General features: G+C 37.3%; 7 non-coding genes across 7 annotated transcripts; all 7 read left to right on the plus strand.

Annotated features, from left to right (window-relative positions):
* The first annotated feature begins 100 nt into the window (after positions 1-100).
* On the plus strand, positions 101-172 carry TRNAQ-CUG (transfer RNA glutamine (anticodon CUG)). Its single transcript has one exon. It is a non-coding gene; the product is annotated as a tRNA-Gln (tRNA).
* Positions 173-3500: 3328 nt separating this feature from the next.
* TRNAQ-CUG (transfer RNA glutamine (anticodon CUG)) lies at positions 3501-3572 on the plus strand. The gene has a single exon. It is a non-coding gene; the product is annotated as a tRNA-Gln (tRNA).
* Positions 3573-10983: 7411 nt separating this feature from the next.
* TRNAQ-CUG (transfer RNA glutamine (anticodon CUG)) lies at positions 10984-11055 on the plus strand. Its single transcript has one exon. It is a non-coding gene; the product is annotated as a tRNA-Gln (tRNA).
* Positions 11056-13716: 2661 nt separating this feature from the next.
* On the plus strand, positions 13717-13788 carry TRNAQ-CUG (transfer RNA glutamine (anticodon CUG)). The gene has a single exon. It is a non-coding gene; the product is annotated as a tRNA-Gln (tRNA).
* Positions 13789-22380: 8592 nt separating this feature from the next.
* On the plus strand, positions 22381-22452 carry TRNAQ-CUG (transfer RNA glutamine (anticodon CUG)). Its single transcript has one exon. It is a non-coding gene; the product is annotated as a tRNA-Gln (tRNA).
* Positions 22453-23069: 617 nt separating this feature from the next.
* TRNAQ-CUG (transfer RNA glutamine (anticodon CUG)) lies at positions 23070-23141 on the plus strand. The gene has a single exon. It is a non-coding gene; the product is annotated as a tRNA-Gln (tRNA).
* Positions 23142-23757: 616 nt separating this feature from the next.
* TRNAQ-CUG (transfer RNA glutamine (anticodon CUG)) lies at positions 23758-23829 on the plus strand. The gene has a single exon. It is a non-coding gene; the product is annotated as a tRNA-Gln (tRNA).
* The last annotated feature ends 1556 nt before the right edge of the window (positions 23830-25385 follow it).

Below are 25385 nucleotides of genomic sequence, written 5' to 3' on the forward strand. Positions count from 1 at the left end.
GCCCTCTTGATTATTGTGGGAGGTCGATTTTGAATGATAGCCGACCTGTTATTGTAATTACACGTACTGCCTGTTTAGTAGAAATATCCAAACTGTCAAGGGTTCCATGGTGTAATGGTTAGTACTCTGGACTCTGAATCCAGCAATCCGAGTTCAACTCTCGGTGGGACCTTGCCACAGTTTAATTCATTCTGAGTGTAATCCTTTTTTAATGAGGTATTGTATTGATAGTGATTGTTGTACGCCATAAACACGATTTAACAACAAAAAAAATGTGATAATATTCTCTTGTAGAGATAATTAAACCAATGTAATTGAGAGCATATGAAATCAACAAATTTAAAGAGTCTTTTTATGGCATGTAATGCAAACACTGGCTCTACTTCCAGCTCGTAGTGTGTTCAGTACAGACAGACCTTGGAAATTAGTATTATCCACATTGTAGATTATCCAAATGGAAACTAATTTACAGTCTTTTTGCCTTGGCAGTAGCTGCCTGACACTGGTTACAACAGTTAAGTTTTCAGTCAACTGAAATTCATAATTTCATTTCTCAGTTTTTTCCCATTGAGTTGTTAATAGTATTTTCCCTTTCCAAATGCAGGGTTCTAGCTTTTGTTATATAACCGCAATAGAAAATAATTGTACATCTTGGTGATCATGCAGGCACAGAAGCTATGCCCTCTTGATTATTGTGGGAGGTCGATTTTGAATCGTAATTACATGTACTGCCTGTTTAATAGAAATATCCAAACTGCACTCTATTGTCAAGGGTTCCATGGTGTAATGGTTAGCACTCTGAATCCAGCAGTCCAAGTTCAACTCTCGGTGGGACCTTGCCACAGTTCAATTCCTTCTGAGTGTAATCCTTTTTCAATGAGGTATTGTATTGATAGTTATTGTTGTACGCCATAAACACGATTTAACAACAAAAAAAATGTGATAATATTCTCTCGTAGAGATAATTAAACCAATGTAATTGAGGGCATATAAAATTAACAAATTTAAAGAGTATTTTTATGGCATGTAATGCAAACACTGGCTCTACTTCCAGCTCGTAGGGTGTTCAGTACAGACAGACCTTGGAAATTAGTATGATCCACATTGTAGATTATCCAAATGGAAACTAATTTACAGTCTTTTTGCCTTGGCAGTAGCTGCCTGACACTGGTTACAACAGTTAAGTTTTCAGTCAACTGAAATTCATAATTTCATTTCTCAGTTTTTTCCCATTGAGTTGTTAAAAGTATTTTCCCTTTCCAAATGCAGGGTTCTAGCTTTTGTTATATAACCGCAATAGAAAATAATTGTACATCTTGGTGATCATGCAGGCACAGAAGCTATGCCCTCTTGATTATTGTGGGAGGTCGATTTTGAATGATAGCCGACCTGTTATGGTAATTACACGTACTGCCTGTTTAGTAGAAATATCCAAACTGCACTCTATTGTCAAGGGTTCCATGGTGTAATGGTTAGCTCTCTGAATCCAGCAATCCGAGTTCAACTCTCGGTGGGACCTTGACACAGTTTAATTCTTTCTGAGTGTAATCCTTTTTCAATGAGGTATTGTATTGATAGTTATTGTTGTACGCCATAAACACGATTTAACAACAACAAAAATGTGATAATATTCTCTCGTAGAGATAATTAAACCAATGTAATTGAGGGCATATAAAATTAACAAATTTAAAGAGTATTTTTATGGCATGTAATGCAAACACTGGCTCTACTTCCAGCTCGTAGTGTGTTCAGTACAGACAGACCTTGGAAATTAGTATTATCCACATTGTAGATTATCCAAATGGAAACTCATTTACAGTCTTTTTGCCTTGGCAGTAGCTGCCTGACACTGGTTACAACAGTTAAGTTTTCAGTCAACTGAAATTCATAATTTCATTTCTCAGTTTTTTCCCATTGAGTTGTTAATAGTATTTTCCCTTTCCAAATGCAGGGTTCTAGCTTTTGTTATATAACCGCAATAGAAAATAATTGTACATCTTGGTGATCATGCAGGCACAGAAGCTATGCCCTCTTGATTATTGTGGGAGGTCGATTTTGAATGATAGCCGACGTGTTATTGTAATTACACGTACTGCCTGTTTAGTAGAAATATCCAAACTGCACTCTATTGTCAAGGGTTCCATGGTGTAATGGTTAGCACTCTGAATCCAGCAATCCGAGTTCAACTCTCAGTGGGACCTTGCCACAGTTTAATTCCTTTTGAGTGTAATCCTTTTTCAATGAGGTATTGTATTGATAGTGATTGTTGTACGCCATAAACACGATTTAACAACAAAAAAAATGTGATAATATTCTCTCGTAGAGATAATTAAAGCAATGTAATTGAGGGCATATAAAATTAACAAATTTAAAGAGTATTTTTATGGCATGTAATGCAAACACTGGCTCTACTTCCAGCTCGTAGTGTGTTCAGTACAGACAGACCTTGGAAATTAGTATTATCCACATTGTAGATCATCCAAATGGAAACTAATTTACAGTCTTTTTGCCTTGGCTGTAGCTGCCTGACACTGGTTACAACAGTTACGTTTTCAGTCAACTGAAATTCATAATTTCATTTCCCATTTTTTTCCCATTGTGTTGTTAATAGTATTTTCCCTTTCCAAATGCAGGGTTCTAGCTTTTGTTATATAACCGCAATAGAAAATAATTGTACATCTTGGTGATCATGCAGGCACAGAAGCTATGCCCTCTTGATTATTGTGGGAGGTCGATTTTGAATGATAGCCGACCTGTTATGGTAATTACACGTACTGCCTGTTTAGTAGAAATATCCCAACTGCACTCTATTGTCAAGGGTTCCATGGTGTAATGGTTAGCACTCTGAATCCAGCAATCCGAGTTCAACTCTCGGTGGGACCTTGACACAGTTTAATTCCTTCTGAGTGTAATCCTTTTTCAATGAGGTATTGTATTGATAGTTATTGTTGTACGCCATAAACACGATTTAACAACAAAAAAAATGTGATAATATTCTCTCGTAGAGATAATTAAACCAATGTAATTGAGGGCATATAAAATTAACAAATTTAAAGAGTATTTTTATGGCATGTAATGCAAACACTGGCTCTACTTCCAGCTCGTAGTGTGTTCAGTACAGACAGACCTTGGAAATTAGTATTATCCACATTGTAGATTATCCAAATGGAAACTAATTTACAGTCTTTTTGCCGTGGCAGTAGCTGCCTGACACTGGTTACAACAGTTAAGTTTTCAGTCAACTGAAATTCATAATTTCATTTCCCATTTTTTTCCCATTGAGTTGTTAATAGTATTTTCCCTTTCCAAATGCAGGGTTCTAGCTTTTGTTATATAACCGCAATAGAAAATAATTGTACATCTTGGTGATCATGCAGGCACAGAAGCTATGCCCTCTTGATTATTGTGGGAGGTCGATTTTGAATGATAGCCGACGTGTTATTGTAATTACACGTACTGCCTGTTTAGTAGAAATATCCAAACCACACTCTATTGTCAAGGGTTCCATGGTGTAATGGTTAGTACTCTGGACTCTGAATCCAGCAATCCGAGTTCAACTCTCGGTGGGACCTTGCCACAGTTTAATTCCTTCTGAGTGTAATCCTTCTTTAATGAGGTATTGTATTGATAGTGATTGTTGTACGCCATAAACACGATTTAACAACAAAAAAATGTGATAATATTCTCTCGTAGAGATAATTAAACCAATGTAATTGAGGGCATATAAAATTAACAAATTTAAAGAGTATTTTTATGGCATGTAATGCAAACACTGGCTCTACTTCCAGCTCGTAGTGTGTTCAGTACAGACAGACCTTGGAAATTAGTATTATCCACATTGTAGATCATCCAAATGGAAACTAATTTACAGTCTTTTTGCCTTGGCTGTAGCTGCCTGACACTGGTTACAACAGTTAAGTTTTCAGTCAACTGAAATTCATAATTTCATTTCCCATTTGTTTCCCATTGAGTTGTTAATAGTATTTTCCCTTTCCAAATGCAGGGTTCTAGCTTTTGTTATATAACCGCAATAGAAAATAATTGTACATCTTGGTGATCATGCAGGCACAGAAGCTATGCCCTCTTGATTATTGTGGGAGGTCGATTTTGAATGATAGCCGACCTGTTATGGTAATTACACGTACTGCCTGTTTAGTAGAAATATCCAAACTGCACTCTATTGTCAAGGGTTCCATGGTGTAATGGTTAGCACTCTGTATCCAGCAATCCAAGTTCAACTCTCGGTGGGACCTTGCCTCAGCTTAATTCCTTCTGAGTATAATCCTTTTTTCAATGAGGTATAGTATTGATAGTTATTGTTGTACGCCATAAACACGATTTAACAACAAAAAAAATGTGATAATATTCTCTCGTAGAGATAATTAAACCAATGTAATTGAGGGCATATAAAATTAACAAATTTAAAGAGTATTTTTATGGCATGTAATGCAAACACTGGCTCTACTTCCAGCTCGTAGTGTGTTCAGTACAGACAGACCTTGGAAATTAGTATTATCCACATTGTAGATTATCCAAATGGAAACTAATTTACAGTCTTTTTGCCTTGGCAGTAGCTGTCTGACACTGGTTACAACAGTTAAGTTTTCAGTCAACTGAAATCCATAATTTCATTTCTCAGTTTTTTCCCATTGAGTTGTTAATATTATTTTCCCTTTCCAAATGCAGGGTTCTAGCTTTTGTTATGTAACTGCAATAGAAAATAATTGTACATCTTGGTGATCATGCAGGCACAGAAGCTATGCCCTCTTGATTATTGTGGGAGGTCGATTTTGAATGATAGCCGACGTGTTATTGTAATTACACGTACTGCCTGTTTAGTAGAAATATCCAAACTGCACTCTATTGTCAAGGGTTCCATGGTGTAATGGTTAGCACTCTGTATCCAGCAATCCAAGTTCAACTCTCGGTGGGACCTTGCCACAGTTTAATTCATTCTGAGTGTAATCCTTTTTTAATGAGGTATTGTATTGATAGTGATTGTTGTACGATATAAACACGATTTAACAACAAAAAAAATGTGATAATATTCTCTTGTAGAGATAATTAAACCAATGTAATTGAGAGCATATGAAATCAACAAATTTAAAGAGTCTTTTTATGGCATGTAATGCAAACACTGGCTCTACTTCCAGCTCGTAGTGTGTTCAGTACAGACAGACCTTGGAAATTAGTATTATCCACATTGTAGATTATCCAAATGGAAACTAATTTACAGTCTTTTTGCCTTGGCAGTAGCTGCCTGACACTGGTTACAACAGTTAAGTTTTCAGTCAACTGAAATTCATAATTTCATTTCTCAGTTTTTTCCCATTGAGTTGTTAATAGTATTTTCCCTTTCCAAATGCAGGGTTCTAGCTTTTGTTATATAACCGCAATAGAAAATAATTGTACATCTTGGTGATCATGCAGGCACAGAAGCTATGCCCTCTTGTTTATTGTGGGAGGTCGATTTTGAATCGTAATTACATGTACTGCCTGTTTAATAGAAATATCCAAACTGCACTCTATTGTCAAGGGTTCCATGGTGTAATGGTTAGCACTCTGAATCCAGCAGTCCGAGTTAAACTCTCGGTGGGACCTTGCCACAGTTTAATTCCTTCTGAGTGTAATCCTTTTTCAATGAGGTATTGTATTGATAGTTATTGTTGTACGCCATAAACACGATTTAACAACAAAAAAAATGTGATAATATTCTCTCGTAGAGATAATTAAACCAATGTAATTACGGGCATATAAAATTAACAAATTTAAAGAGTATTTTTATGGCATGTAATGCAAACACTAGCTCTACTTCCAGCTCGTAGTGTGTTCAGTACAGACAGACCTTGGAAATTAGTATTATCCACATTGTAGATTATCCAAATGGAAACTAATTTACAGTCTTTTTGCCTTGGCAGTAGCTGCCTGACACTGGTTACAACAGTTAAGTTTTCAGTCAACTGAAATTCATAATTTCATTTCCCAGTTTTTTCCCATTGAGTTGTTAATAGTATTTTCCCTTTCCAAATGCAGGGTTCTAGCTTTTGTTATATAACCGCAATAGAAAATAATTGTACATCTTGGTGATCATGCAGGCACAGAAGCTATGCCCTCTTGATTATTGTGGGAGGTCGATTTTGAATGATAGCCGACGTGTTATTGTAATTACACGTACTGCCTGTTTAGTAGAAATATCCAAACTGCACTCTATTGTCAATGGTTCCATGGTGTAAAGGTTAGCACTCTGGACTCTGAAACCAGCAATCCGAGTTAAACTCTCGGTGGGACCTTGCCACAGTTTAATTCCTTCTGAGTGTAATCCTTTTTTAATGAGGTATTGTATTGATAGTGATTGTTGTACGCCATAAACACGATTTAACAACAAAAAAATGTGATAATATTCTCTCGTAGAGATAATTAAACCAATGTAATTGAGGGCATATAAAATTAACAAATTTAAAGAGTATTTTTATGGCATGTAATGCAAACACTGGCTCTACTTCCAGCTCGTAGTGTGTTCAGTACAGACAGACCTTGGAAATTAGTATTATCCACATTGTAGATCATCCAAATGGAAACTAATTTACAGTCTTTTTGCCTTGGCTGTAGCTGCCTGACACTGGTTACAACAGTTAAGTTTTCAGTCAACTGAAATTCATAATTTCATTTCCCAGTTTTTTCCCATTGAGTTGTTAATAGTATTTTCCCTTTCCAAATGCAGGGTTCTAGCTTTTGTTATATAACCGCAATAGAAAATAATTGTACATCTTGGTGATCATGCAGGCACAGAAGCTATGCCCTCTTGATTATTGTGGGAGGTCGATTTTGAATGATAGCCGACCTGTTATTGTAATTACACGTACTGCCTGTTTAGTGGAAATATCCAAACTGCACTCTATTGTCAAGGGTTCCATGGAGTAATGGTTAGCACTCTGAATCCAGCAATCCGAGTTCAACTCTCGGTGGGACCTTGCCACAGCTTAATTCCTTCTGAGTGTAATCCTTTTTTCAATGAGGTATAGTATTGATAGTTATTGTTGTACGCCATAAACACGATTTAACAACAAAAAAAATGTGATAATATTCTCTCGTAGAGATAATTAAACCAATGTAATTGAGGGCATATAAAATTAACAAATTTAAAGAGTATTTTTATGGCATGTAATGCAAACACTGGCCCTACTTCCAGCTCGTAGTGTGTTCAGTACAGACAGACCTTGGAAATTAGTATTATCCACATTGTAGATTATCCAAATGGAAACTAATTTACAGTCTTTTTGCCTTGGCAGTAGCTGTCTGACACTGGTTACAACAGTTAAGTTTTCAGTCAACTGAAATTCATAATTTCATTTCTCAGTTTTTTCCCATTGAGTTGTTAATAGTATTTTCCCTTTCCAAATGCAGGGTTCTAGCTTTTGTTATATAACCGCAATAGAAAATAATTGTACATCTTGGTGATCATGCAGGCACAGAAGCTATGCCCTCTTGTTTATTGTGGGAGGTCGATTTTGAATCGTAATTACATGTACTGCCTGTTTAATAGAAATATCCAAACTGCACTCTATTGTCAAGGGTTCCATGGTGTAATGGTTAGCACTCTGAATCCAGCAGTCCGAGTTAAACTCTCGGTGGGACCTTGCCACAGGTTAATTCCTTCTGAGTGTAATCCTTTTTCAATGAGGTATTGTATTGATAGTTATTGTTGTACGCCATAAACACGATTTAACAACAAAAAAAATTTGATAATATTCTCTCGTAGAGATAATTAAACCAATGTAATTGAGGGCATATAAAATTAACAAATTTAAATAGTCTTTTTATGGCATGTAATGCAAACACTGGCTCCACTTCCAGCTCGTAGTGTGTTCAGTACAGACAGACCTTGGAAATTAGTATTATCCACATTGTAGATTATCCAAATGGAAACTAATTTACAGTCTTTTTGCCTTGGCAGTAGCTTCCTGACACTGGTTACAACAGTTAAGTTTTCAGTCAACTGAAATTCATAATTTCATTTCCCAGTTTTTTTCCCATTGAGTTGTTAATAGTATTTTCCCTTTCCAAATGCAGGGTTCTAGCTTTTGTTATATAACCGCAATAGAAAATAATTGTACATCTTGGTGATCATGCAGGCACAGAAGCTATGCCCTCTTGATTATTGTGGGAGGTCGATTTTGAATGATAGCCGACCTGTTATTGTAATTACACGTACTGCCTGTTTAGTAGAAATATCCAAACTGCACTCTATTTTCAAGGGGTCCATTGTGTAATGGTTAGGACTCTGAATCCAGCAATCCGAGTTCAACTCTCGGTGGGACCTTGCCACAGTTTTATTCCTTTTGAGTGTAATCCTTTTTCAATGAGGTATTGTATTGATAGTGATTGTTGTACGCCATAAACACGATTTAACAACCAAAAAAATGTGATAATATTCTCTCGTAGAGATAATTAAACCAATGTAATTGAGGGCATATGAAATTAACAAATTTAAAGAGTCTTTTTATGGCATGTAATGCAAACACTGGCTCTACTTCCAGCTCGTAGTGTGTTCAGTACAGACAGACCTTGGAAATTAGTATTATCCAGATTGTAGATTATCCAAATGGAAACTAATTTACAGTCTTTTTGCCTTGGCAGTAGCTGCCTTACACTGGTTACAACAGTTAAGTTTTCAGTCAACTGAAATTCATAATTTCATTTCCCAGTTTTTTCCCATTAAGTTGTTAATAGTATTTTCCCTTTCCAAATGCAGGGTTCTAGCTTTTGTTATATAACCGCAATAGAAAATAATTGTACATCTTGGTGATCATGCAGGCACAGAAGCTATGCCCTCTTGATTATTGTGGGAGGTCGATTTTGAATGATAGCCGACCTGTTATGGTAATTACACGTACTGCCTGTTTAGTAGAAATATCCAAACTGCACTCTATTGTCAAGGGTTCCATGGTGTAATGGTTAGCTCTCTGAATCCAGCAATCCGAGTTCAACTCTCGGTGGGACCTTGACACAGTTTAATTCTTTCTGAGTGTAATCCTTTTTCAATGAGGTATTGTATTGATAGTTATTGTTGTACGCCATAAACACGATTTAACAACAACAAAAATGTGATAATATTCTCTCGTAGAGATAATTAAACCAATGTAATTGAGGGCATATAAAATTAACAAATTTAAAGAGTATTTTTATGGCATGTAATGCAAACACTGGCTCTACTTCCAGCTCGTAGTGTGTTCAGTACAGACAGACCTTGGAAATTAGTATTATCCACATTGTAGATTATCCAAATGGAAACTCATTTACAGTCTTTTTGCCTTGGCAGTAGCTGCCTGACACTGGTTACAACAGTTAAGTTTTCAGTCAACTGAAATTCATAATTTCATTTCTCAGTTTTTTCCCATTGAGTTGTTAATAGTATTTTCCCTTTCCAAATGCAGGGTTCTAGCTTTTGTTATATAACCGCAATAGAAAATAATTGTACATCTTGGTGATCATGCAGGCACAGAAGCTATGCCCTCTTGATTATTGTGGGAGGTCGATTTTGAATGATAGCCGACGTGTTATTGTAATTACACGTACTGCCTGTTTAGTAGAAATATCCAAACTGCACTCTATTGTCAAGGGTTCCATGGTGTAATGGTTAGCACTCTGAATCCAGCAATCCGAGTTCAACTCTCAGTGGGACCTTGCCACAGTTTAATTCCTTTTGAGTGTAATCCTTTTTCAATGAGGTATTGTATTGATAGTGATTGTTGTACGCCATAAACACGATTTAACAACAAAAAAAATGTGATAATATTCTCTCGTAGAGATAATTAAAGCAATGTAATTGAGGGCATATAAAATTAACAAATTTAAAGAGTATTTTTATGGCATGTAATGCAAACACTGGCTCTACTTCCAGCTCGTAGTGTGTTCAGTACAGACAGACCTTGGAAATTAGTATTATCCACATTGTAGATCATCCAAATGGAAACTAATTTACAGTCTTTTTGCCTTGGCTGTAGCTGCCTGACACTGGTTACAACAGTTACGTTTTCAGTCAACTGAAATTCATAATTTCATTTCCCATTTTTTTCCCATTGAGTTGTTAATAGTATTTTCCCTTTCCAAATGCAGGGTTCTAGCTTTTGTTATATAACCGCAATAGAAAATAATTGTACATCTTGGTGATCATGCAGGCACAGAAGCTATGCCCTCTTGATTATTGTGGGAGGTCGATTTTGAATGATAGCCGACCTGTTATGGTAATTACACGTACTGCCTGTTTAGTAGAAATATCCCAACTGCACTCTATTGTCAAGGGTTCCATGGTGTAATGGTTAGCACTCTGAATCCAGCAATCCGAGTTCAACTCTCGGTGGGACCTTGACACAGTTTAATTCCTTCTGAGTGTAATCCTTTTTCAATGAGGTATTGTATTGATAGTTATTGTTGTACGCCATAAACACGATTTAACAACAAAAAAAATGTGATAATATTCTCTCGTAGAGATAATTAAACCAATGTAATTGAGGGCATATAAAATTAACAAATTTAAAGAGTATTTTTATGGCATGTAATGCAAACACTGGCTCTACTTCCAGCTCGTAGTGTGTTCAGTACAGACAGACCTTGGAAATTAGTATTATCCACATTGTAGATTATCCAAATGGAAACTAATTTACAGTCTTTTTGCCGTGGCAGTAGCTGCCTGACACTGGTTACAACAGTTAAGTTTTCAGTCAACTGAAATTCATAATTTCATTTCCCATTTTTTTCCCATTGAGTTGTTAATAGTATTTTCCCTTTCCAAATGCAGGGTTCTAGCTTTTGTTATATAACCGCAATAGAAAATAATTGTACATCTTGGTGATCATGCAGGCACAGAAGCTATGCCCTCTTGATTATTGTGGGAGGTCGATTTTGAATGATAGCCGACGTGTTATTGTAATTACACGTACTGCCTGTTTAGTAGAAATATCCAAACCACACTCTATTGTCAAGGGTTCCATGGTGTAATGGTTAGTACTCTGGACTCTGAATCCAGCAATCCGAGTTCAACTCTCGGTGGGACCTTGCCACAGTTTAATTCCTTCTGAGTGTAATCCTTCTTTAATGAGGTATTGTATTGATAGTGATTGTTGTACGATATAAACACGATTTAACAACAAAAAAAATGTGATAATATTCTCTTGTAGAGATAATTAAACCAATGTAATTGAGAGCATATGAAATCAACAAATTTAAAGAGTCTTTTTATGGCATGTAATGCAAACACTGGCTCTACTTCCAGCTCGTAGTGTGTTCAGTACAGACAGACCTTGGAAATTAGTATTATCCACATTGTAGATTATCCAAATGGAAACTAATTTACAGTCTTTTTGCCTTGGCAGTAGCTGCCTGACACTGGTTACAACAGTTAAGTTTTCAGTCAACTGAAATTCATAATTTCATTTCTCAGTTTTTTCCCATTGAGTTGTTAATAGTATTTTCCCTTTCCAAATGCAGGGTTCTAGCTTTTGTTATATAACCGCAATAGAAAATAATTGTACATCTTGGTGATCATGCAGGCACAGAAGCTATGCCCTCTTGTTTATTGTGGGAGGTCGATTTTGAATCGTAATTACATGTACTGCCTGTTTAATAGAAATATCCAAACTGCACTCTATTGTCAAGGGTTCCATGGTGTAATGGTTAGCACTCTGAATCCAGCAGTCCGAGTTAAACTCTCGGTGGGACCTTGCCACAGTTTAATTCCTTCTGAGTGTAATCCTTTTTCAATGAGGTATTGTATTGATAGTTATTGTTGTACGCCATAAACACGATTTAACAACCAAAAAAATGTGATAATATTCTCTCGTAGAGATAATTAAACCAATGTAATTGAGGGCATATGAAATTAACAAATTTAAAGAGTCTTTTTATGGCATGTAATGCAAACACTGGCTCTACTTCCAGCTCGTAGTGTGTTCAGTACAGACAGACCTTGGAAATTAGTATTATCCAGATTGTAGATTATCCAAATGGAAACTAATTTACAGTCTTTTTGCCTTGGCAGTAGCTGCCTTACACTGGTTACAACAGTTAAGTTTTCAGTCAACTGAAATTCATAATTTCATTTCCCAGTTTTTTCCCATTAAGTTGTTAATAGTATTTTCCCTTTCCAAATGCAGGGTTCTAGCTTTTGTTATATAACCGCAATAGAAAATAATTGTACATCTTGGTGATCATGCAGGCACAGAAGCTATGCCCTCTTGATTATTGTGGGAGGTCGATTTTGAATGATAGCCGACCTGTTATTGTAATTCCACGTACTGCCTGTTTAGTAGAAATATCCAAACTGCACTTTATTTTCAAGGGTTCCATGGTGTAATGGTTAGCACTCTGGACTCTGAATCCAGCAATTCGAGTTCAACTCTCAGTGGGACCTTGCCACAGTTTAATTCCTTTTGAGTGTAATCCTTTTTCAATGAGGTATTGTATTGATAGTGATTGTTGTACGCCATAAACACGATTTAACAACAAAAATAATGTGATAATATTCTCTCGTAGAGATAATTAAACCAATGTAATTGAGGGCATATAAAATTAACAAATGTAAAGAGTCTTTTTATGGCATGTAATGCAAACACTGGCTCTACTTCAAGCTCGTAGTGTGTTCAGTACAGACAGACCTTGGAAATTAGTATTATCCACATTGTAGATTATCCAAATGGAAACTAATTTACAGTCTTTTTGCCTTGGCAGTAGCTGCCTGACACTGGTTACAACAGTTAAGTTTTCAGTCAACTGAAATTCATAATTTCATTTCCCAGTTTTTTCCCATTGAGTTGTTAATAGTATTTTCCCTTTCCAAATGCAGGGTTCTAGCTTTTGTTATATAACCGCAATAGAAAATAATTGTACATCTTGGTGATCATGCAGGCACAGAAGCTATGCCCTCTTGATTATTGTGGGAGGTCGATTTTGAATGATAGCCGACCTGTTATTGTAATTACACGTACTGCCTGTTTAGTAGAAATATCCAAACTGCATTCCATATTGTCAAGGGTTCCATGGTGTAATGGTTAGCACTCTGGACTCTGAATCCAGCAATCCAAGTTCAACTCTCGGTGGGAACTTGCCACAGTTTAATTCCTTTTGAGTGTAATCCTTTTTCAATGAGGTATTGTATTGATAGTGATTGTTGTACGCCATAAACACGATTTAACAACAAAAAAAATGTGATAATATTCTCTCGTAGAGATTATTAACCAATGTAATTGAGGGCATATAAAATTAACAAATTTAAATAGTCTTTTTATGGCATGTAATGCAAACACTGGCTCTACTTCCAGCTCGTAGTGTGTTCAGTTCAGACAGACCTTGGAAATTAGTATTATCCACATTGTAGATTATCCAAATGGAAACTAATTTACAGTCTTTTTGCCTTGGCTGTAGCTGCCTGACACTGGTTACGACAGTTAAGTTTTCAGTCAACTGAAATTCATAATTTCATTTCCCAGTTTTTTCCCATTGAGTTGTTAATAGTATTTTCCCTTTCCAAATGCAGGCTTCTAGCTTTTGTTATATAACCGCAATATAAAATAATTGTACGTCTTGGTGATCATGCAGGCACAGAAGCTATGCCCTCTTGATTATTGTGGGAGGTCGATTTTGAATGATAGCCGACCTGTTATTGTAATTCCACGTACTGCCTGTTTAGTAGAAATATCCAAACTGCACTCTATTTTCAAGGGTTCCATGGTGTAATGGTTAGCACTCTGGACTCTGAATCCAGCAATTCGAGTTCAACTCTCGGTGGGACCTTGCCACAGTTTAATTCCTTTTGAGTGTAATCCTTTTTCAATGAGGTATTGTATTCATAGTGATTGTTGTACGCCATAAACACGATTTAACAACAAAAAAAATGTGATAATATTCTCTCGTAGAGATTATTAAACCAATGTAATTGAGGGCATATAAAATTAACAAATTTAAAGAGTCTTTTTATGGCATGTAATGCAAACACTGGCTCTACTTCCAGCTCGTAGTGTGTTCAGTACAGACAGACCTTGGAAATTAGTATTAACCCCTTCCCGCTCCTTGACGTACTATTACGTCATGGCAGCTGTATCGTTCGCGCTCCATGCCGTAATAGTACGTCTCGGGAGTAACGGCCGTTTCGGCCGTCCTCCCGACACATACAGGAGCTGTGACGCTGCTGTCTTGTTCAGCAGCTGTCACAGCTCCTACAGCGGGGACCGATCGCTGTGTCCCCGCTGATTAACCCCTTAAAAGCCGCGTTCTATAGAGATCGCGGCTTTTTAGGGGTTAAGCTGCCATCGCCGGCCTGCTACGCGATAGCGGCCGGCGATGGTGACTATGGCAACCGGACACCAAACAATGGCGTCCGGCTATGCCATAGACGGAAGCCTAGTGGGTCCTGACAACGTCAGGACCCACTATGCTTGCTGTCAGTGAGTAGCTGACAGTTCTAATACACTGCACTACGCATGTAGTGCAGTGTATTAGAATAGCGATCAGGGCCTCCTGCCCTCAAGTCCCCTAGTGGGACAAAGTAATAAAGTAAAAAAAGATGTGTAAAAATAAGAAAATAAAAGTTTTAAAAGTAATAAAAGTAAAAGTCCCACTTTTTCCCTTATCAGTCCTTTATTATTAATAAAAATATATAAACAAACAAATAAACTATACATAATTGGTATCGCCGCGTCCGTAACGGCCTGAACTACAAAATTATTTTGTTATTTATCCCGCACGGTGAACGCCGTAAAAAAAAATATTAATAAACCGTACCACAATCACAATTGTTTGGTCACTTCACCTCCCAAAAAATGGAATAAAAAGAGATCAAAAAGTCGCATGTACCTAAAAATGGTACTGATGGAAAATACAGTTCGTTACGCAAAAAATAAGTCCTCGCACGGCTTTATTGATTGAAAAATAAAAACGTTCTGGCTCTTAGAATAAGGTAACACAAAAAGTGAATGATTGTTTACAAAACGTATTTTATTGTGCAAACGCCATAAGACATAAAAAAAAACTATAAACATCTGGTATCGCCGTGATCGTATCGCCCCGCAGAATAAAGTTAATATATCATTTATAGCGCACGGTGAACGCTGTAAAAAAAAAAGTATACAAAAACAATAGTAGAATTGCTGTTTATTAGTCACCACGCCACCTAAAAATGGAATAAAAACTGATCAAAAAGCTGCATGCACCCCATGAAAACTACAATGGATTCCTCAAGGGGTCTAGTTTCCAAATTGGGGTCACTTTTGGGGGGTTTCCAATGTTTTGGCACCACAAGACCTCTTCAAACCGGACATGGTGCCTAATAAAAAAGAGGGCTCAAAATCCGCTAGGTGCTCCTTTGCTTCGGAGGCCGGTGCTTCAGTCCATTACCGCCCGAGGGCCACATGTGGGATATTTCTCAAAACTGCAGAATCTGGGCAATAAGTATTGAGTTGCGTTTCTCTGATAAATCCTTTTGTGTTATAAAAAAAATGGTATAAAAAGAGTAAATTTCACCTCTACTTTGCTCTAAATTTCAGTGAAACACCTAAAGGGTTCATAAACTTTCTAAATGCTGTTGTGAATACTTTGAGGGGTCTAGTTTCTAAAATGGGGTGTTTGATAGGGGTTTCTAATATATGGGCCCCTCAAAGCAACTTCTGAACTGAACTGGAACCTAAAAAAATAAATAAATGAGGCAATACTTCGCTTCTTACATTATACTGATAATGAGCCGTGCCCACTCCGAGATGACCCCAGTTTTGACCGTTTGTATAAACGGAGACCCCTATTAGACCGTTCCAGTGCCCGGTTTTCCCAAGCATACACCCCTGAGAAGTGTATTTCTATTGATGAGTCCCTGGTACATTTTAAAGGGAGGGTTCAATTCCGCCAGTACCTGCCAGGTAAGAGGGCAAGGTATGGCGTGAAGATGTATGAGCTGTGCGAGAGTGCATCAGGGTACACCTACAGGTTTAGGATATATGAAGGAAAGGCCACCCCCAAACCAGACTGCATCCTGGACTACAATAGGTACATGGGAGGGATGGACTTGTCAAATCAAGTCCTGAAGCCCTACAGCGCCATGCGGTGTGGTATAAGAAGCTGGCCGGGCACATCATACAGAGGGCTTTGTACAATGCGTATGTGCTACGTCGATGTGCAGGCCAGAGGGGAACTTTCCTGGAATTTCAAGATCTAATCTTTAGGGACCAGGAAGGGGGGGCACCCAGTACTTCTGGAAGCGAGGCCACACGCATCGTACCAGGGCAACACTTTCCAGGAGAAGGTCCCCAAACCGGTGGAAAGGGAAAGAGTCAAAAGAGGTGCAGAGTCTGCTATAAGAGGGGGATAAGGAAGAACACAATATACCAATGTGACACGTGTCCCGAAAAACCAGGGCTCTGTATAAAAGATTGTTTTAAAATGTATCATACATCCCTTGATTTTTAATTTACCCTGATGCACTCCGCACAGCTTACCCCCCTCATCTTTCCCTTCTGAGCCCTGCCGTATGCCCAGGCAGCTGATAACAGCCACATGTAGGGTATTGTCGTACCCAGGAGAACCCACATTACAATTTAAGGGGTGTATATCTCCGGTGGCGCATGCTGGGCACACTATATTGGACACTGAAATGGCATATACATATATAAAATTGCAAATCTCACACTGCACCATCTGCTGCGCATTATCTTTTACACAGTACCTGTGGGGTCAAAATGCTCACTACACCTCTAGATGAATGTCTTAAGGGGTGTAGTTTTTAAAATGGGGTCACTTCTCGGGGGTTTCAACTGTACTGGTACCTCAGGGGCTTCTGCACACATGACTTAGCACCAGAAAAGCTCCAGTAGGCCAAATGGTGGTCCTTTCCTTCTGAGCCCTCCCATGGGCCCAAAGGGCAGTTTATCACCACAAATGGGGTATTGCCGCACTAAGGACAAATTGGGCAACAAAATGGGGTATGTTGTTCCCTGTGAAAATAAGAAAATTTGATCAAAAATGACATTTTATTGGAAAAAATATCATTTTTTTCATTTCACAGCCCAATTCAAATAGGTGCTGTGAAAAAACTGTGCGGTCAAAATGATAACAAAAACCATAAATGAATTCCTTGAGGGGTGTAGTTTCCAAAATGGGGTCACTTCTGGTGGGTTTCCATTGCTTTGATACCTCTGGGGCTCTGCAAATGCAACATGGCACCCGAAAACCAATCCAGCAAAATCTGGACTCCAACAAACACATAGCGCTCCTTTCCGTCTGAGCCCTCCCATGGGCCCAAACGGCAGTTTATCACCACAAATGGGGTATTGCCGCACTAAGGACAAATTGGGCAACAAAATGGGGTATGTTGTTCCCTGTGAAAATAAGAAATTTTGATCAAAAATGACATCTTATTGGAAAAAATATAATTTTTTTCATTTCACAGCCCAATTCAAATAGGTGCTGTGAAAAACCTGTGCGGTCAAAATGATAACAAAAACCATAAATTAATTCCTTGAGGGGTGTAGTTTCCAAAATGGGGTCACTTCTGGTGGGTTTCCATTGCTTTGATACCTCTGGGGCTCTGCAAATGCGACATGGCACCCGAAAACCAATCCAGCAAAATCTGGACTCCAACAAACACATAGCGCTCCTTTCCTTCTGAGCCCTCCCATGGGCCCAAACGGCAGTTTATCACCACAAATGGGGTATTGCCGCACTAAGGACATATTGGGCAACAAAATGGGGTATGTTGTTCCCTGTGAAAATAAGAAAATTTGATCAAAAATGACATTTTATTGGAAAAAATATAATTTTTTTCATTTCACAGCCCAATTCAAATAGGTGCTGTGAAAAAACTGTGCGGTCAAAATGATAACAAAAACCATAAATGAATTCCTTGAGGGGTGTAATTTCCAAAATGGGGTCACTTCTGGTGGGTTTCCATTGTTTTGATACCTCAACGCCTCTTCAAACCTGGCATGCTGCCTAAAATATATTCTAATAAAAAAGAGGCCTCAAAATGCACTAGGTGCTTCTTTGCTTCTAGGGCTTGTGTTTTAGTCCACGAGCGCAGTAGGGCCACATGTGGGACATTTCTAAAAACTGAAGAATCTGGACAATACATATTTAGTAGTGTTTCTCTGGTAAAACCTTCTCTGTTACTAAAAAAAAATTGAATAAAATTGAAATTCAGCAGAAAAAATGAAATTTGCAAATTTCATTTCCACTTTGCTTTAATTCCTGTGAAATGCCTGAAGGGTTAAAAAAACTTTCTATATGCTGTTTTGAATACTTTGAGGGGTCTAGTTTTTAAAATGGGGTGTTTTATGGGGGTTTCTAATACATAGGCCCCTCAAATCCACTTCAGAACTGAACTGGCACCTTCAAAAAAAGGCTTTTGAAATTTTCTTAAGAATATGAGAAATTGCTGTTTATGTTCTAAACCTTGTAACGTCCAAGAAAAATAAAATAATGTTCAAAAAACGATGCCAATCTAAAGTAGACATATGGGAAATGTGAACTAGTAACTATTTTGGGTGGTATAACCGTCTGTTTTTCAAGCAGATGCATTTAAATTCTGAAAAATGCTATTTTTTGTAAATTTTCTCTAAATTTTGCAATTTTTCACAAATAAAGACTGAATATATCGACCAAATTTTACCACGAACATGAAGCCCAAAGTGTCACGAGAAAACAATCTCAGAATCGCTTGGATAGGTTTAAGCATTCCGACGTTATTACCACATAAAGTGAAATATGTCAGATTTGAAAAATGGGCTCTGAGCCTTAAGGCCCAAACTAGGCTGCGTCCTTTTAATCACATTGTAGATTATCCAAATGGAAACTAATTTACAGTCTTTTTTGCCTTGGCAGTAGCTGCCTGACACTGGTTACAACAGTTAAGTTTTCAGTCAACTGAAATTCATAATTTCATTTCCCATTTTTTTCCCATTGAGTTGTTAATAGTATTTTCCCTTTCCAAATGCAGGGTTCTAGCTTTTGTTATATAACCGCAATAGAAAATAATTGTACATCTTGGTGATCATGCAGGCACAGAAGCTATGCCCTCTTGATTATTGTGGGAGGTCGATTTTGAATGATAGCCGACCTGTTATTGTAATTACACGTACTGCCTGTTTAGTAGAAATATCCAAACTGCACTCTATTTTCAAGGGTTCCATGGTGTAATGGTTAGCACTCTGGACTCTGAATCCAGCAATCCAAGTTCAACTCTCGGTGGGAACTTGCCACAGTTTAATTCCTTTTGAGTGTAATCCTTTTTCAATGAGGTATTGTATTGATAGTGATTGTTGTACGCCATAAACACGATTTAACAACAAAAAAATGTGATAATATTCTCTCGTAGAGATAATTAAACCAATGTAATTGAGGGCATATAAAATTAACAAATTTAAAGAGTCTTTTTATGGCATGTAATGCAAACACTGGCACTACTTCCAGCTCGTAGTGTGTTCAGTACAGACAGACCTTGGAAATTAGTATTATCCACATTGTAGATTATCCAAATGGAAACTAATTTACAGTCTTTTTGCCTTGGCAGTAGCTGCCTGACACTGGTTACAACAGTTACGTTTTCAGTCAACTGAAATTCATAATTTCATTTCCCAGTTTTTTCCCATTGAGTTGTTAATAGTATTTTCCCTTTCCAAATGCAGGGTTCTAGCTTTTGTTATATAACCGCAATAGAAAATAATTGTACATCTTGGTGATCATGCAGGCACAGAAGCTATGCCCTCTTGATTATTGTGGGAGGTCGATTTTGAATGATAGCCGACCTGTTATTGTAATTACACGTACTGCCTGTTTAGTAGAAATATCCAAACTGCACTCTATTGTCGAGGGTTCCATAGTGTAATGGTTAGCACTCTGTACTCTGAATCCCGCAATTCGAGTTCAACTCTCGGTGGGACCTTGCCACAGTTTAATTCCTTTTGAGTGTAATCCTTTTTCAATGAGGTATTGTATTGATAGTGATTGTTGTACACCATAAACACGATTTAACAACAAAACAAATGTGATAATATTCTCTCGTAGAGATAATTAAACCAATGTAATTGAGGGCATATAATATTAACAAATTTAAAGAGTCTTTTTATGGCATGTAATGCAAACACTGGCTCTACTTCCAGCTCGTAGTGTGTTCAGTACAGACAGACCTTGGAAATTAGTATTAATCACATTGTAGATTATCCAAATGGAAACTAATTTACAGTCTTTTTTGCCTTGGCAGTAGCTGCCTGACACTGGTTACAACAGTTAAGTTTTCAGTCAACTGAAATTCATAATTTCATTTCCCAGTTTTTTCCCATTGAGTTGTTAATAGTATTTTCCCTTTCCAAATGCAGGGTTCTAGCTTTTGTTATATAACCGCAATAGAAAATAATTGTACATCTTGGTGATCATGCAGGCACAGAAGCTATGCCCTCTTGATTATTGTGGGAGGTCGATTTTGAATGATAGCCGACCTGTTATTGTAATTACACGTACTGCCTGTTTAGTAGAAATATCCAAACTGCACTCTATTTTCAAGGGTTCTATGGTGTAATGGTTAGCACTCTGTACTAACCATTACTGTACTAACTGGCTCTACTTCCAGCTCGTAGTGTGTTCAGTACAGACAGACCTTGGAAATTAGTATTATCCACATTGTAGATTATCCAAATGGAAACTAATTTACAGTCTTTTTGCCTTGGCAGTAGCTGCCTGACACTGGTTACAACAGTTAAGTTTTCAGTCAACTGAAATTCATAATTTCATTTCCCAGTTTTTTCCCATTGAGTTGTTAATAGTATTTTCCCTTTCCAAATGCAGGGTTCTAGCTTTTGTTATATAACCGCAATAGAAAATAATTGTAGATCTTGGTGATCATGCAGGCACAGAAGCTATGCCCTCTTGATTATTGTGGGAGGTCGATTTTGAATGATAGCCGACCTGTTATTGTAATTCCACGTACTGCCTGTTTAGTAGAAATATCCAAACTGCACTCTATTTTCAAGGGTTCCATGGTGTAATGGTTAGCACTCTGGACTCTGAATCCAGCAATTCGAGTTCAACTCTCAGTGGGACCTTGCCACAGTTTAATTCCTTTTGAGTGTAATCCTTTTTCAATGAGGTATTGTATTGATAGTGATTGTTGTACGCCATAAACACGATTTAACAACAAAAAAAATGTGATAATATTCTCTCGTAGAGATAATTAAACCAATGTAATTGAGGGCATATAAAATTAACAAATGTAAAGAGTCTTTTTATGGCATGTAATGCAAACACTGGCTCTACTTCCAGCTCGTAGTGTGTTCAGTACAGACAGACCTTGGAAATTAGTATTATCCACATTGTAGATTATCCAAATGGAAACTAATTTACAGTCTTTTTGCCTTGGCAGTAGCTGCCTGACACTGGTTACAACAGTTAAGTTTTCAGTCAACTGAAATTCATTATTTCATTTCCCAGTTTTTTCCCATTGAGTTGTTAATAGTATTTTCCCTTTCCAAATGCAGGGTTCTAGCTTTTGTTATATAACCGCAATAGAAAATAATTGTACATCTTGGTGATCATGCAGGCACAAAAGCTATGCCCTCTTGATTATTGTGGGAGGTCGATTTTGAATGATAGCCGACCTGTTATTGTAATTACACGTACTGCCTGTTTAGTAGAAATATCCAAACTGCACTCTATTTTCAAGGGTTCCATGGTGTAATGGTTAGTACTCTGGACTCTGAATCCAGCAATTCGAGTTCAACTCTCGGTGGGACCTTGCCACAGTTTAATTCCTTTTGAGTGTAATCCTTTTTCAATGAGGTATTGTATTGATAGTGATTGTTGTACGCCATAAACACGATTTAACAACAAAAAAAATGTGATAATATTCTCTCGTAGAGATAATTAAACCAATGTAATTGAGGGCATATAATATTAACAAATTTAAAGAGTCTTTTTGTGGCATGTAATGCAAACACTGGCTCTACTTCCAGCTCGTAGTGTGTTCAGTACAGACAGACCTTGGAAATTAGTATTAATCACATTGTAGATTATCCAAATGGAAACTAATTTACAGTCTTTTTGCCTTGGCAGTAGCTGCCTGACACTGGTTACAACAGTTAAGTTTTCAGTCAACTGAAATTCATAATTTCATTTCCCAGTTTTTTCCCATTGAGTTGTTAATAGTATTTTCCCTTTCCAAATGCAGGGTTCTAGCTTTTGTTATATAACCGCAATAGAAAATAATTGTACATCTTGGTGATCATGCAGGCACAGAAGCTATGCCCTCTTGTTTATTGTGGGAGGTCGATTTTGAATGATAGCCGACCTGTTATTGTAATTCCACGTACTGCCTGTTTAGTAGAAATATCCAAACTGCACTCTATTTTCAAGGGTTCCATGGTGTAATGGTTAGCACTCTGGACTCTGAATCCAGCAATTCGAGTTCAACTCTCGGTGGGACCTTGCCACAGTTTAATTCCTTTTGAGTGTAATCCTTTTTCAATGAGGTATTGTATTGATAGTGATTGTTGTACGCCATAAACACGATTTAACAACAAAAAAAATGTGATAATATTCTCTCGTAGAGATAATTAAACCAATGTAATTGAGGGCATATAAAATTAACAAATTTAAAGAGTCTTTTTATGGCATGTAATGCAAACACTGGCTCTACTTCCAGCTCGTAGTGTGTTCAGTACAGACAGACCTTGAAAATTAGTATTATCCACATTGTAGATTATCCAAATGGAAACTAATTTACAGTCTTTTTGCCTTGGCAGTAGCTGCCTGACACTGGTTACAACAGTTAAGTTTTCAGTCAACTGAAATTCATAATTTCATTTCCCAGTTTTTTCCCATTGAGTTGTTAATAGTATTTTCCCTTTCCAAATGCAGGGTTCTAGCTTTTGTTATATAACCGCAATAGAAAATAATTGTACATCTTGGTGATCATGCAGGCACAGAAGCTATGCCCTCTTGATTATTGTGGGAGGTCGATTTTGAATGATAGCCGACCTGTTATTGTAATTACACGTACTGCCTGTTTAGTAGAAATATCCAAACTGCACTCTATTTTCAAGGGTTCCATGGTGTAATGGTTAGCACTCTGGACTCTGAATCCAGCAATTCGAGTTCAACTCTCGGTGGGACCTTGCCACAGTTTAATTCCTTTTGAGTGTAATCCTTTTTCAATGAGGTATTGTATTGATAGTGATTGTTGTACGCCATAAACACGATTTAACAACAAAAAAATGTGATAATATTCTCTCGTAGAGATAATTAAACCAATGTAATTGAGGGCATATAAAATTAACAAATTTAAAGAGTCTTTTTATGGCATGTAATGCAAACACTGGCTCTACTTCCAGCTCGTAGTGTGTTCAGTACAGACAGACCTTGGAAATTAGTATTATCCACATTGTAGATTATCCAAATGGAAACTAATTTACAGTCTTTTTGCCTTGGCAGTAGCTGCCTGACACTGGTTACAACAGTTAAGTTTTCAGTCAACTGAAATTCATAATTTCATTTCCCAGTTTTTTCCCATTGAGTTGTTAATAGTATTTTCCCTTTCCAAATGCAGGGTTCTAGCTTTTGTTATATAACCGCAATAGAAAATAATTGTACATCTTGGTGATCATGCAGGCACAGAAGCTATGCCCTCTTGATTATTGTGGGAGGTCGATTTTGAATGATAGCCGACCTGTTATTGTAATTACACGTACTGCCTGTTTAGTAGAAATATCCAAACTGCACTCTATTTCCAAGGGTTCCATGGTGTAATGGTTAGCACTCTGGACTCTGAATCCAGTAATTCGAGTTCAACTCTCGGTGGGACCTTGCCACAGTTTAATTCCTTTTAAGTGTAATCCTTTTTCAATGAGGTATTGTATTGATAGTGATTGTTGTACGCCATAAACACGATTTAACAACAAAAAAAATGTGATAATATTCTCTCGTAGAGATAATTAAACCAATGTAATTGAGGGCATATAAAATTAACAAATTTAAAGAGTCTTTTTATGGCATGTAATGCAAACACTGGCTCTACTTCCAGCTCGTAGTGTGTTCAGTACAGACAGACCTTGGAAATTAGTATTATCCACATTGTAGATTATCCAAATGGAAACTAATTTACAGTCTTTTTGCCTTGGCAGTAGCTGCCTGACACTGGTTACAACAGTTAAGTTTTCAGTCAACTGAAATTCATAATTTCATTTCCCAGTTTTTTCCCATTGAGTTGTTAATAGTATTTTCCCTTTCCAAATGCAGGGTTCTAGCTTTTGTTATATAACCGCAATAGAAAATAATTGTACATCTTGGTGATCATGCAGGCACAGAAGCTATGCCCTCTTGATTATTGTGGGAGGTCGATTTTGAATGATAGCCGACCTGTTATTGTAATTACACGTACTGCCTGTTTAGTAGAAATATCCAAACTGCACTCTATTGTTGAGGGTTCCATAGTGTAATTGTTAGCACTCTGGACTCTGAATAAAGCAATTCGAGTTCAACTCTCGGTGGGACCTTGCCACAGTTTAGTTCCTTTTGAGCGTAATCCTTTTTCAATGAGGTATTGTATTGATAGTGATTGTTGTACGCCATAAACACGATTTAAAATTAACAAATTTAAAGAGTCTTTTTATGGCATGTATTGCAAACACTGGCTCTACTTCCAGCCCGTAGTGTGTTCAGTACAGACAGACCTTGGAAATTAGTATTATCCACATTGTAGATTATCCAAATGGAAACTAATTTACAGTCTTTTTGCCTTGGCAGTAGCTGCCTGACACTGGTTACAACAGTTAAGTTTTCAGTCAACTGAAATTCATAATTTCATTTCCCAGTTTTTTCCCATTGAGTTGTTAATAGTATTTTCCCTTTCCAAATGCAGGGTTCTAGCTTTTGTTATATAACCGCAATAGAAAATAATTGTACATCTTGGTGATCATGCAGGCACAGAAGCTATGCCCTCTTGATTATTGTGGGAGGTCGATTTTGAATGATAGCCGACCTGTTATTGTAATTACACGTACTGCCTGTTTAGTAGAAATATCCAAACTGCACTCTATTTTCAAGGGTTCCATGGTGTAATGGTTAGCACTCTGGACTCTGAATCCAGCAATTCGAGTTCAACTCTCAGTGGGACCTTGCCACAGTTTAATTCCTTTTGAGTGTAATCCTTTTTCAATGAGGTATTGTATTGATAGTGATTGTTGTACGCCATAAACACGATTTAACAACAAAAAAAATTTGATAATATTCTCTCGTAGAGATAATTAAACCAATGTAATTGAGGGCATATAAAATTAACAAATTTAAAGAGTCTTTTTATGGCATGTAATGCAAACACTGGCTCTACTTCCAGCTCGTAGTGTGTTCAGTACAGACAGACC

This window comes from Rhinoderma darwinii, chromosome 3, assembly GCF_050947455.1.
Source record: "Rhinoderma darwinii isolate aRhiDar2 chromosome 3, aRhiDar2.hap1, whole genome shotgun sequence".
Classification (NCBI taxonomy): domain Eukaryota; kingdom Metazoa; phylum Chordata; class Amphibia; order Anura; family Rhinodermatidae; genus Rhinoderma; species Rhinoderma darwinii.